The sequence below is a fragment of the Mirounga angustirostris genome, unplaced genomic scaffold, assembly GCF_029215605.1.
Source record: "Mirounga angustirostris isolate CCGP_5_RB_7025 unplaced genomic scaffold, mMirAng1.0.hap1 SCAF_9, whole genome shotgun sequence".
Lineage (NCBI taxonomy): Eukaryota > Metazoa > Chordata > Mammalia > Carnivora > Phocidae > Mirounga > Mirounga angustirostris.
The window spans coordinates 103,659,242-103,671,440 of record NW_026991717.1 but is presented as its reverse complement, the minus strand read 5'-3'; positions in this window follow the sequence as shown (position 1 = coordinate 103,671,440).

Genomic DNA, 12,199 nt, shown 5'->3' with positions numbered 1-12,199 from the left:
TTCAGCATGCATTACAAATGTTAATAGAATCTGAAGCTGGGGCGCTTGGGTGGCTCACTTGGTTAAGCAGCTGCCTTCAGCTCAGGTCTTGATCCCAGGGTCCTGGGATCAAGTCCTGCATCAGGCTCCCTGCTCAGTGGGGAGCCTGATTCTCCCTCTGCCTGCCGCTCCCCCTGCTTGTGCATCATTCTCTCTCTCTCTGACAAATAAATAAATAAAATCTTAAAAAAAAGAAACTGAAGATAATCATAACTGATAGGTGACAAAAATACTAACAAGGCAGGAGCAAGAAAGTAAAAGGAATTTGATATACTTTAAGGTTTAAAGCGAAGAGGGTAAGGAGTTGCATAAGGTTTAAAGTGAAAACACTTTTCACTAAAAAAGAAATGCAATTGTATAACATATAGAAGTGCTGAATCACTATGTTGTACACCTGAAACTAATATGATATTGTATGCCAACTAAACTTTAATTAAAAAGAAAAAAAAAAAGATTGGCTAACTAATATACTATAGTAGGGAAAAACCCCTACACTGTTGGAAGAGGACCAAGAAGAACCTAGAAGATGATCAGAAGAGAGCCAGCAAGTATTAATGCAGACAGGACAAACAAACTGTCAACCAAAAGGTTCAACTGAGTTAAAATTATTGCAATTGACACGCTATCACTTGCTTAACAAAAAAGTGGGAGAAAGAATGGATTTATGCCTTTGTACACGTATAAAACATGGACAAACACACAGAGAATATTTCTGAAAGGATACAGAAGAAAATAATAACCCTGATCACCTCCTATGAAGTAAACTGGTGGCCCACAAGCTACATCTAGCCTCCAGATTGTTATGTTTGGCCACATGTTATTGAAACTGTGAGTATCTTTAGGCTAAGTATAAGCACTTGGGTTTAGCATAAGCCTCGTCATTCTCTAATTTGCCTTATATACAGCTGATTTCACACATTTATCTGCATCACACATGCCCACACACACAGATACAGCCATATAGAGAAACAGAGAAATGGGGCCCTTACAGATATATATGGCCATATTTTGAAAGGTTAACAACAATGATCTGAGTAGCTAGATTATGGGTAACTTCTATTTCTCACATTTCTAAATGTCCTTCTCTAAACACATAGCGTATTTATATGATAAATAATAAAAGACAGTTGATCTTAAATTCATGTTTAAATTAACATCAATTAGCACTCTCTAACCAAATATAATCGTGGACCTTCCAGGGAGGTGTGGGACAATTAGCCTGATAGATTTGGCTTTCTGTTATCCCTTTGTACCTGTCTCCAACACCAGCCAGGATGGGAGACTCTATACTATGAGTTGATCATGCACATTAACCAAAAAACATACCAACTAGCATGGTATCCACTTTTCAGTAAAGGAACCTTTTAAGAGGAATTTTTTTTTTTTTTAAAGATTTTATTTATTTGACAGAGAGAGACACAGCGAGAGAGGGAACACAAGCAGGGGGAGTGGGAGAGGGAGAAGCAGGCTTCCCACCGAGCAGGGAGCCCGATGAGGGGCTCGATCCCAGGACCCTGGGATCATGACCCGAGCCGAAGGCAGACGCTTAACAACTGAGCCACCCAGGCGCCCCTTAAGAGGAATTTTTTAAATTTTCATTCTCATAGATAATATTCTCATGGGTCATTTTTAAATTATTAAATAATAGCCCACTCCCAAAATCATCCAGTTCCCCGACACAGAGGCAACCAAACTTACCAGGTTTTACATGTATTATTTCAGAGGTGGCCTATGCAAAAAAGTAATTATAAATATATAATCTTTGGGAAAATATTGCCCATAGCAAGTCCATTGGCTTTATCTGAGTATATAAAAATAAATTAAAAAATGTTTTTTGGGTTTTTTTTTTACACAATGTGAACCGAAGTCACTTTCAATTTATTGTGGAACAACATTGTACTTGCTACAACAGGTATGTGTTCATTTCATTATCATGGTGGCCACAGGCACCAATGGTTTTCTTACTCTTCCCGGTGCAGGGGAAGCAACGAGACAAGCGCCAAACCAAATATTTCAACCAGGCAAACCAACTGCCTTAGTGCTTTTAATGATATTCCTCTAATCTGATAATTATTGCCCCATTCCTTTCCTGTTGCTGACAAAAAGCCTATAGAGAATAGCTAGTTTCAAAAGTGAAATGGGCCTGACTGTGAAAATATGCAACCTTATGATTTTAGTGACAATTTATCTTAGTCAGAGCTAAGCGAATTCAAATCCAATCTATCATATTTCTACCTCCAAATCTCCTAACAATCCTGAAAAGACATGGTTGTGTCTGCTTCTCCAAAGTCATTTATCATTTTTAAAAGAGGAGAGAGAGAGAGTGCTTTCCCGCATAATTAAGAATCAAGAGCTCCCCCTGAAGATGTAGGGATTCTAACTGTGGCAGGTGTCTCTGCCCAGGGAGTTGGGAAAGGGGCTGGGATGTGTGTACATGAAGGCCCAGGTGAGATAAACATCCTTTCTTTAATAACCCATGCAAAGGCCACATTCGAAGGGATTAGGAGAGAGGCATTCCACCTTATCATCAGGATGTTAGGGCATGACTGGTGACCCCTGTGACCTGGTCCCCACTCCGGAGAAGAGGGTGTCTAGGAAGCAGGGGCCAGCTCTCTTCTCTCTCCTCCCCCTTCCCTCCTGCAATCTAAGTGGTGTGATTGAGGCACGCTGAAAAGTAAGGCTGTCACACAAATCTCCTCTCCAACAGCCTGCCAGGACACAGAGATGTGTGACAGGAAAGGTCATAACGCCCAAACAGAAGTCTCCCTTGTGATTTTCAGCTGTCACTATGCAGGGTAGCAAGGCTGTCTTCTACTTATTCCAGAACTTGGGGTATTGACTTTCCCTGACTCCTCTTCTGGACAACCCTCTCCCCCTCAGCTCCAAATTAGGAGCGCGTACTATAAGCTACTTAGAAGGTGAGTCCACACTGTGCTAAGAACCAGAGGTCAGGCAGCAGGGGTCAGTCAAATTGTTGAGAATTCTCACAATCCTCCCTATTTCATTTTGCTTTGCCTCTGGGCCGGCTGGCTCACTCCTCACACGCCCCTATGTGGCTCGAAAGTACACCGCCCCTACCTTTAGGAACAAATCCTTGGCTTTCCTGAAGCCATCTGACCCCATCACCCCAACACCTCTTTAACGAGATGCTCTCTCTCCTTCATTGTTCGCACTCTCAAAGCTTCTTTCTTTAGCAAATCTAAAAACAGACGTCAGGAAGAGATTAAAGTTAAGTATATCTACTTCAGTGTTTTGCCAATCACGTCCACTCACCCACCCCCACTCCTATTCCACTCTGTGTCCTCAGGGTCTAGAGCTGACAGCTGACAACAGACACAGACAGCACAGCACAGTTGAACGGGAGGATGTGGACACTGTCTACCCTCACCAGGGGCCTCAGGAAAAGTACTATTGCTTCAACGGCCACATGGCACCCACCCCCTTTTCCCTATTAAGAGAAACACAAAAAAATGTGCATTTCTATTTGTTGTAAAAATGTTCACCGAGTAGATTAATCATTTTCATTCTACTTCTAACCAATTAAGGGACCATATGCCATCCAAAGTATAATGTGGTGAGACAGGCTCTCTTTGTCTAAGTGAACATGTATGCTTTTCCCTCAACAAATGTGGACAAGTTACATAGATTCATAACCCAATAGGCTTGCTTTACATAGGACAGGCATTGCTTTAAAAGGACCCCTACTCTTGGATTTGGGGTGCCCAACTAACTTCAAGCAAAGCCCAAGCATGAAAAGGGAGAGGAAGAGTATCTAAATAACCCCCAGAATGGCCTTGCAACCAAGGGCTACAGGGCTGGAAAAACACTGCAGACCTGGCATTCAGGTTTTGCCTTGCAAAAACAATGTTGTACAAATCTTCCCTGTCTTATGACAGGGTTATATCCCAATAACCCTGTTGTAAGTTGAAAATGCATTTAATATACATAACCTACCAAACATGATAGCTTAGCCTACTTTACATGTGCTCTGAACCAACAGCTACCACAAGCCTATTCTATCATCAAGTGAATGCTGTACTGAAAGTGAAAAACAGAATGGCTGTATGGGTACAGAATGGTTGTCAGTCTATGTATTGGTTGTCGACCCTCGTGACCGCGTAGCTGACAGCGCTGCAGCTCACTGTGGCCACCCAACATCACAAGAGAGTCTGGTGCCACATATCTCTAGACCAGGAGAAGATCCAAATTCAAAATTCAAAGCACAGTTTCTACTGAATGCATAGCACTTTTGCACCATTGTAAGGTCAAAAAATCCTAAATCGAACCATCGGTACCGGGATAAAGAACAGTATCATAAGAAAAACAATGGTTTCAAGACTAGTGCTTGGGGATAATCTGAGATTAGGATGCAATGCCCTGTCTAATGAGAGTACCAACATTTCTAAAAGGACTTCTGGGAAAACTGGGGTGACAGCCTACAAGGGTAGACATTGCTCTAGCAGCAAGCAGCCAGCTCTCCAAGGCCAACATCAACCATCCCTCCAGAAAAGAACAACTGAATTCTACTCCTGCCAGCCTCACCAAGCCCTTGGCCTTTTCTCTGCCCCTCACCGCCTGCCCACCTCAAAGAGCAGGTACTCTCCCACCCTCTATTCCCTCCGCACCCAGTATAGATCCTGGACCACACAAGCCATTTGCAGCAGTCCAGGCTGCCTTGAGGCCTCCCCTGTCCACTGTCAGCTGACCCTTTCTTTTCGGCAGCTGGTGGGTTGGCCAGGGATGCTGCGGAACACTAGCACCCCACTGAACTAATTCTTTGTAATTTCACCCAAACCTAACACAGAGAAATAAAACAAAACCACACAGTAAATATGACAGTTGGGGCCATAACTGTTCCATATGAAATTTGAAATTCCATACGAAATTTCAGTCGTTAGGGACTCTAATAGTGGGGAAGTCGGTAGTATGGGAGGGAAGGCACTACAGGGTGATTTAAATTGACATCCATCTGGAAGCAAAACAGTCTATTAGTGTCAAAATGTGTAGCGCATACAAATTTTGTGTGTAATTATCAGATACAGACATTGTTTATTGTTATTCAGAGGCCTTATTTTGGGTGACAGCTTCATTCTATTAGAAAAGAATCCTGCTCACCATGAAATTACTTCCAGCTGGTCCGAGACACCACCAACCTAGACAGGGACTTGCAGTTGAGAGATGAATGCGCCTGGAAAAGGAATCAAAGTGTGAGGCTGAGTTATACTCCAAGGACTTCCTGGACACTAAACAACACTCCTGCTCTTTCAGGATGATTTTTCTGCCATGGTGCATTTGGCTGGGAAACACATGAAGCCATTTTTCCTGGTAAGTATTAGATGAAAGTTTCAATTGATTTTTTGTGATCATCTGAAGGTTTCCATTGAATACGTAACACAGCCAGGATTTAGAGCTAATCTTGAGGATTTCATTATAATATACTGCTCCCCCCTCTACCTTCACACTATGAGCTGAGCAGCATACTTAAATCATGTGTAACTGAATAAAGTAAATGTTGAGTTTAAAGCAATTGAGAGAAGGAAATGTTAATTACTTTCTTTTGCAATTGGAAGGTATATAATTATTTTTATTTGAAAAATTAAATCATGTGATTGAAAACAAAATAAGCATTTTAGTCTCATATCTGTGAAATAGCCACTGGATGATTTGAAGGCAAAAAGCAGCTTGGACATCCTATCATTTAATCATTTTCTAAATAAACAACAATATATGTCCCAAACCTGCAAGTCTAACATACATGTACTTTGTCAGCTAGACACTGAAACTTGAGACTAATGAACAGAAGGTAGAAAATTATTTAATGGCACAATAGGGTTGTAACTCCAAGAAAAATGCCAAAGAGCTTAAGAAGTCCCTTCAGACACCAGCCAGGAAAAATTCAGAGCTTCTCTGACCCAACCAACTTTCTGTCTTGCAAATTAAGAAGGACTGACAGGCCCTTCCAGGTTATCATCCTGCCTGAAGACAGAGCAAACATCATTCCAGAAAAACAAGAATCACCTGTTTGTCAAAATAGCTATAGGCGAGACCTCCACTTTCTCCCCAAAGCCATCAAGATGCCTGCAGTCTCCACTGCCACCACCTCCCACTTATCATCCAGCCTGAATCCTTTCTGCTGTGATCCAAGTCTTGTCCCTCACAGTTTATCCTTAGTGACGACAAAGGATGGTCAGGCCGTCCCCACCTCTTACACTAATAATCTCCCATATGCTTAAGACTGTTCAATGCCCAATTGCAGGCTTTTTCTCAATGAATTATCCCCAGTCTTTTGGAATCTCTTCTCAGGCCTAATTGTTTTTAGCTCTTTCATCATACCTATGGCTCTCCTTTGGATAATCTTCATGTTGCCCCCTCCTGATGCAGAGCGCAGGCCTGGACACTGGACTCCAGTCGTGTGCAGGCAGTACTGATTAGAATAAGGTTGTTTCCCAAGAGACCAAGCAGAGACACAGAGAGGAGCAAAGACTAGATATAGGAAGTCCCAACAGGATTCCAGCCTTTGCTTCTCATCTATCCCAAAGCACCCTGTCTCTTCTTTTGCTTAGGTTGGTTCCACTATTTCTGATACTTGCAAACTTTTTCTCACAAATACAACGTCTGTGTTTAACAGCTGCTCCCAAATGCAGCTGCTTAAAGACTGGCAAGGCCCAGGTACAGAGCAAGGCAGAAACAAGTTCTTAAAAGCAAAATGCCAAAGCTTTTGGCCACTGACCCTGTCTGAAGACTGTGTCCTAGAAATTCCCTCTTCCCACCACTTAAGCTTCATGACTCCTGAAGATCTGATGCTCCTGGCTAGCTCTACCTAGATGACTGATCCATTATTATCTTAGATAATAACACCCAACTCAACATTCCCATCTGCACAGCCATGACCTCTTCCCCAGCCTTTGCTAGGGTTTCAACCATCTATTCCAGTGCCAACATTTCACAGAAGCTGAGAAAAATATAAAGTACATCTAACTGTAAAGCCCTAAAACCTCCTATTCACTTGACTTCTGCCAATTGATCCACAACTTACCCCAGTCACTGAATTCCTTAGCAGTATCTAAATCATGAAGGAATTTGCTATGCCAATATTTAGCAGTGTGACCTTCAACAAAGTGTTTTATGATTCTCTAGCTCTGTTTCCTCATCTGTTTTCAGAGTATTTTGTTTCTCTGAACACCAGCACCTGTGGACACATAGCCCAGTGGCCAGGAGCCTTGACGGCCAAATTACAAGACTCCTCATAGTCTCTGATCTCAGTTCCCCTTTAAAAAGCTACTTATTTCAACTTCATGACTATTAACAGAAGGACTAGCTTCTAGGCAATATGCCTCGAAAAGACTGTCCCCTAGAAACATGCGGCAGCTTTCTGTCTTATCAAAAAGAGTAAAAATGATCCTTCTGAATATGCAGAATTCTACTTAACATGAGAATCCTACTCAAACTCTGGCTCTCCTAACTGAAAAACCATTTTTAGCATTTTGACATATTTTTACTTCTATACTACATAAAAGTGATATCTTTAATTATTTCCCTTCCTCCCTTCCTTTCTTTCTTTCATTCCTCTCAAGTTCCTATACTCTGCTTTAATCCCCTCTGAATTCTTCTGTTTTAATCTTCATTTACTTCCCCAGCTTACTGTTTGATATCTAGCCTGAGTCTCTGCTATCCTGGCTACCTTTACCTTTCCAAATTCCCATTTTAGGGTCCTCTAAGAACTTAAACAGGTTTTATTTTCATTAAATTTCCCATCAATCATTAACACTGCTCCTGAGCATTTACTCATATTTCAATAATCAGTCATATTAGAGGAGAGGTAACATGACTTTCTTGGGCAATTTTGTTGTACATATTTTGTATCCTATCCTATTTCTAGACTCCCCTCTGTAGTCTACTCACATTTGCTGGGACATTACACCCAATCCGTTACCCAGAAAATGGAAATATAATACTAAGTGATTTATTGTAGCCCCCATTTCTTTCATAATGTCATAAAAATTTATAACACTTAAAAGCCAATGATCCCTGAGGTCATTTATCCTCTAGAAAGAACAAGTTTCTTCTTGTGGAGCAGAATCTCTATCAGGTGCAGTTCTCACATTATAAGATATGTACCCTTAATGCACAACATCAAGGCAGCCTGCAAGCACCCAGCATCCATTCGGTGCCCTGATGGTGCAAAACCCATTAGATGGAGGCAGGTGGGCTCTTACCATTCAGAGGTAAGGACCAGTATTTCAGCAATTCACTTCAGCCTCAATGTCAGATGTGGTTTCACAGAGAGATAATGACCCCCTTCAAACAATAGGAAATAACTGAAAAAAGTTATTATGTCACTGTTAAAAAATGTACTTGATTATCCCACCCTAGCTGTTACCTAATCTGAGTTTTATTTCTAAAGGCTCCTGAGTGGGAAGACTTAAGCGCTTGTGCATACCTAGTTCATGAAGTAACTGCATTCAATGCATGCCAGATATCGGTAGCAGAATGTGAGCAACTGGGGAATAAGAGGGTGAGGTAACTGAGGAATAAGGTAGCAGTCAAAGAAGTTACGAATCTACACCCAATTTGACAGAGCCCTTACCCCCTAACACCAATTGGAGAAAAGGCAAGGATCCAGCGAATGAGGGCTGTTTACAGAAGACCAGCTGGCCTGATGTGACTTCTCCAGCACCATCTGCCTCCAAAGAGACTCTCACCTGGGCTCCAGGCTCATTCCTGGGGGAGCCCCAGGCAATGAGCAATACTGATCCCCACTGACAGCCACCTCTCCAGACAGCCTCCTTTGGGAGCAACCAGTTGTCCAGGTATTAGATTCACTCTCAGCCTCAGGCAAGTGTGAAACTAACCTTCTCTGATGACCTTCTTTCAAGCCTTCTGCTCCCTCTCAGTGAGTGAGCAGTTCTCCTAAATTCCTGATAAAAAGAAGCATTGCAAACAGACATATTTCCTATCACTGAAAATAGACCCTTCCACAACCCCCGCCCAACAAAACATTATACAGCCCTTTGAAACAATGATGCTATTATACTTGTTGACCAAAAAAATTTCATTGTAGATCATTACATTGAAAGTGCAGATTATAAAATATTAATCTGACAGTGTTTTTTAAATAACTGAGTATTTTTTAAGGCATTAGAAAGTCTGTAAGGGATTACATCAAATATTAACCATGATCATCTCTGTAAAGTGGAATTATAAGTTATTTTTTCGTTTTGCCCACCCTTGTTTTCTAATTCTTTGATGAATATGTACTATATGTATAATTTTTTTAAAATAATAAGTTAAGATAAAGAAATTCAGCCTCTAAATATGTGGAACATTTTTTTTTCCTTTTTTTACAGCAGTCATTGGACAGGGGCACTACAGTTCCCTAACTCTGGGAGAAATCTCCATTGGCCACAAGAGTTCCTTAAGTGCTCTGTGCCCCACAAAGGAACAGAAGAGCCTTATAAAGAAAATTGAGGCCTTGGAGAACCACTGATTAAACACAGAAGAATTTCAGGAGGCTTGAAGGGGGAGGTCCAAGTAACATGGCTTTAAAAAGTTGTTTAAAGGAAATAAAAGTATGCTTTAAACAAAATATATTGATTTTGAAACTATTACTATGATCTTTTCTTGATGATCAAAAGTAGATAGAATTTTATTCATAACCATCATAATTTTCTTTTTGTATTTTTACCACCACTACCTAATATAAAACATCTGTTGCCCTTGGACTATACTCCAATGTGCCTGCTACCCACCATGTATCCAGGCCCATGCCTCAACTATGATGCTGTTTTTAACTATATTCTTTCTGTGCTTCCTATCATCTATACAACTTTTGGCTTCAATAATATAAAACCTTTATGTGGTTATTTAAAATATAGTATGTATATGGCTTCACCTCTTAAGAAGATTTCAATTTACTACAAGGAGATCCTGTTAGTTGTCCCCAAAATACATTTTTTTACCTTCCTCCAGAGTAATAGAGCTTCCAGTTTTTACCTAGGGCACACAGCCAGCCATAACAAAGTCCACATTTCCTAGCCTTCTTGCTGTTAGAATTACAATGTGACTGGGCCAGTGTGATATTAATTAATTAATTAATTAATTAATTAATTAATTCCTGTGCAACTTACAGGAAGTGCCCTTTAAAGAAAGGAAGCATGCTCTCCTTTTAGGGCACATGATATAAATGAGCACTGCATATTATATAAGACTGATGAATCACTGACCTCTACCTCTGAAACTAATAATACATTATATGTTAATTAATTGAATATAATTACAAATTTTTTAAAAAGAAAATTGAAAAAAAATAGTCAAGAGACAAAAAAAGATAAGGCCAATATGACAAAATGTTAATAATTACTTAATCTAGAAGATGGATATACTATTCTCTCTACTTTGGTGTTTGAAAAAAAATTTCAATTAAATAAATAATAAATAAATTTTTGAAATAATAAAAGAAACAAAATTATTTAACCAACCTTTTCTGCTATCATACTCCCCATCCCCCCAAATTAGGTTAAACACATTAACAAAGCCTGTTGTTGCCTTGAATTATAATGATGGTGCCATGATCAAAATAATGCATTGTAATGTTACACATACTCTCTATGCATCCATTTCCTTATCCATAGTGAGGATATGTATATGACTGTTGTAAGAAGTAAATGAGATAATGTCTCAAAACCAGTTAATAAACATTAGCTATATTCAAGTTGATAATAAATATTAATAGCTTTAAAAATAGTCATAATCTTTAATTTAGTAATTCCATTTCTGGGATTCTATCCTAAGAAAATAATCCTAAGTAAGAGAGGAAATATTATGAAAAAAGCTGCTCATCCCAGAGTCATTTTTAATAGGCACAAACCAGAGATTTAGTGACCTTTCTCTGCCACCCTGACTTTCATCCAATAGTGAGCTGAGGCCTCGTGCTCTGGCCCAAACCAAGATCTATAAACCCAAGACTAGCTGGGAAGATACACACAGGGTTGGGAAGAGACAAAAAGACTTAAGTCCAAATTCCTGGCAAGACAGCCTTACCAGAAGGAATAGTTCAAAATGTCAAGTATATCAGGGTAGAGCAGAGCAAGAGAGCCAAAATGAAGCTTGACCCCTGAGATCAAGCTCCTTGAGGGAACATTCGAGAATGTGGATCCTGGAAAGATGCCCTGAGAATGGGTGGGAAAGAGAAGGAAGAATATCTCAGGCACAGTTGGTGGGTGGGCCAGAGTTGCTGAGTCCTGAATAGAAACAAAATAAATTTCCAACATGGGAGGAATGGCTAAATAAAGTATTGAATACTGCAATAAAATATTGTGTACCATTAAAAAAAGTACTGATTAGAAAGACTATAGTAATCAGAAGAAAATGTTTGACTATTGCTAGGTACATAGGGCTTTATAAAGACATATATAAGTACATACCACATGCATATGTAAATGTACATATATATACACTTACATAATATATGTAAGTTTATATATATGTATGTATATACACACACATTTATCTATTTATGTATAGATTAGCAACTATGGCATATGCATAGAAAAAATACTTGGAGGAACCACATCAAAATACTAATAATTGTTTGATTAGGAAGGTAAAGTAATGTTGGATTTGCCTTTTTATTTGTTAAATTTTACTTAAGGTATAAGTTTTAAGTAAATTTTTAAAAAATATTTATTTTTATTTGAGAGAGAGAGCAAGCACAAGTGGGGGGAGAGGGTGAGAGAGAGAATCTCAGACTGCCCACTGAGCGGGGAGCCTGACGTGGGGCTCCATCCCAGGACCCTGAGATCATGACCTGAGCCGAAGGCAGACACTTAACTGACTGAGCCGCCCAGGCGCCCCTGAAACTTTTTTTTAAAATAAAAGATTTATTGGGCGCCTGGGTGGCTCAGTTGGTTAAGCGACTGCCTTCGGCTCAGGTCATGATCCTGGAGTCCCTGGATCGAGTCCCGCATCGGGCTCCCTGCTCGGCAGGGAGTCTGCTTCTCCCTCTCCCACTCCCCCTGCTTGTGTTCCCTCTCTCGCTGTGTCTTTCTCTGTCAAATAAATAAATAAAATCTTTTTAAAAAATAAAAAATAAAAAAAAATAAAAGATTTATTTATTTTAGAGAGAAAGAAAGAGTGTGCTTGAGGAGTGAAGGGGGAGGGG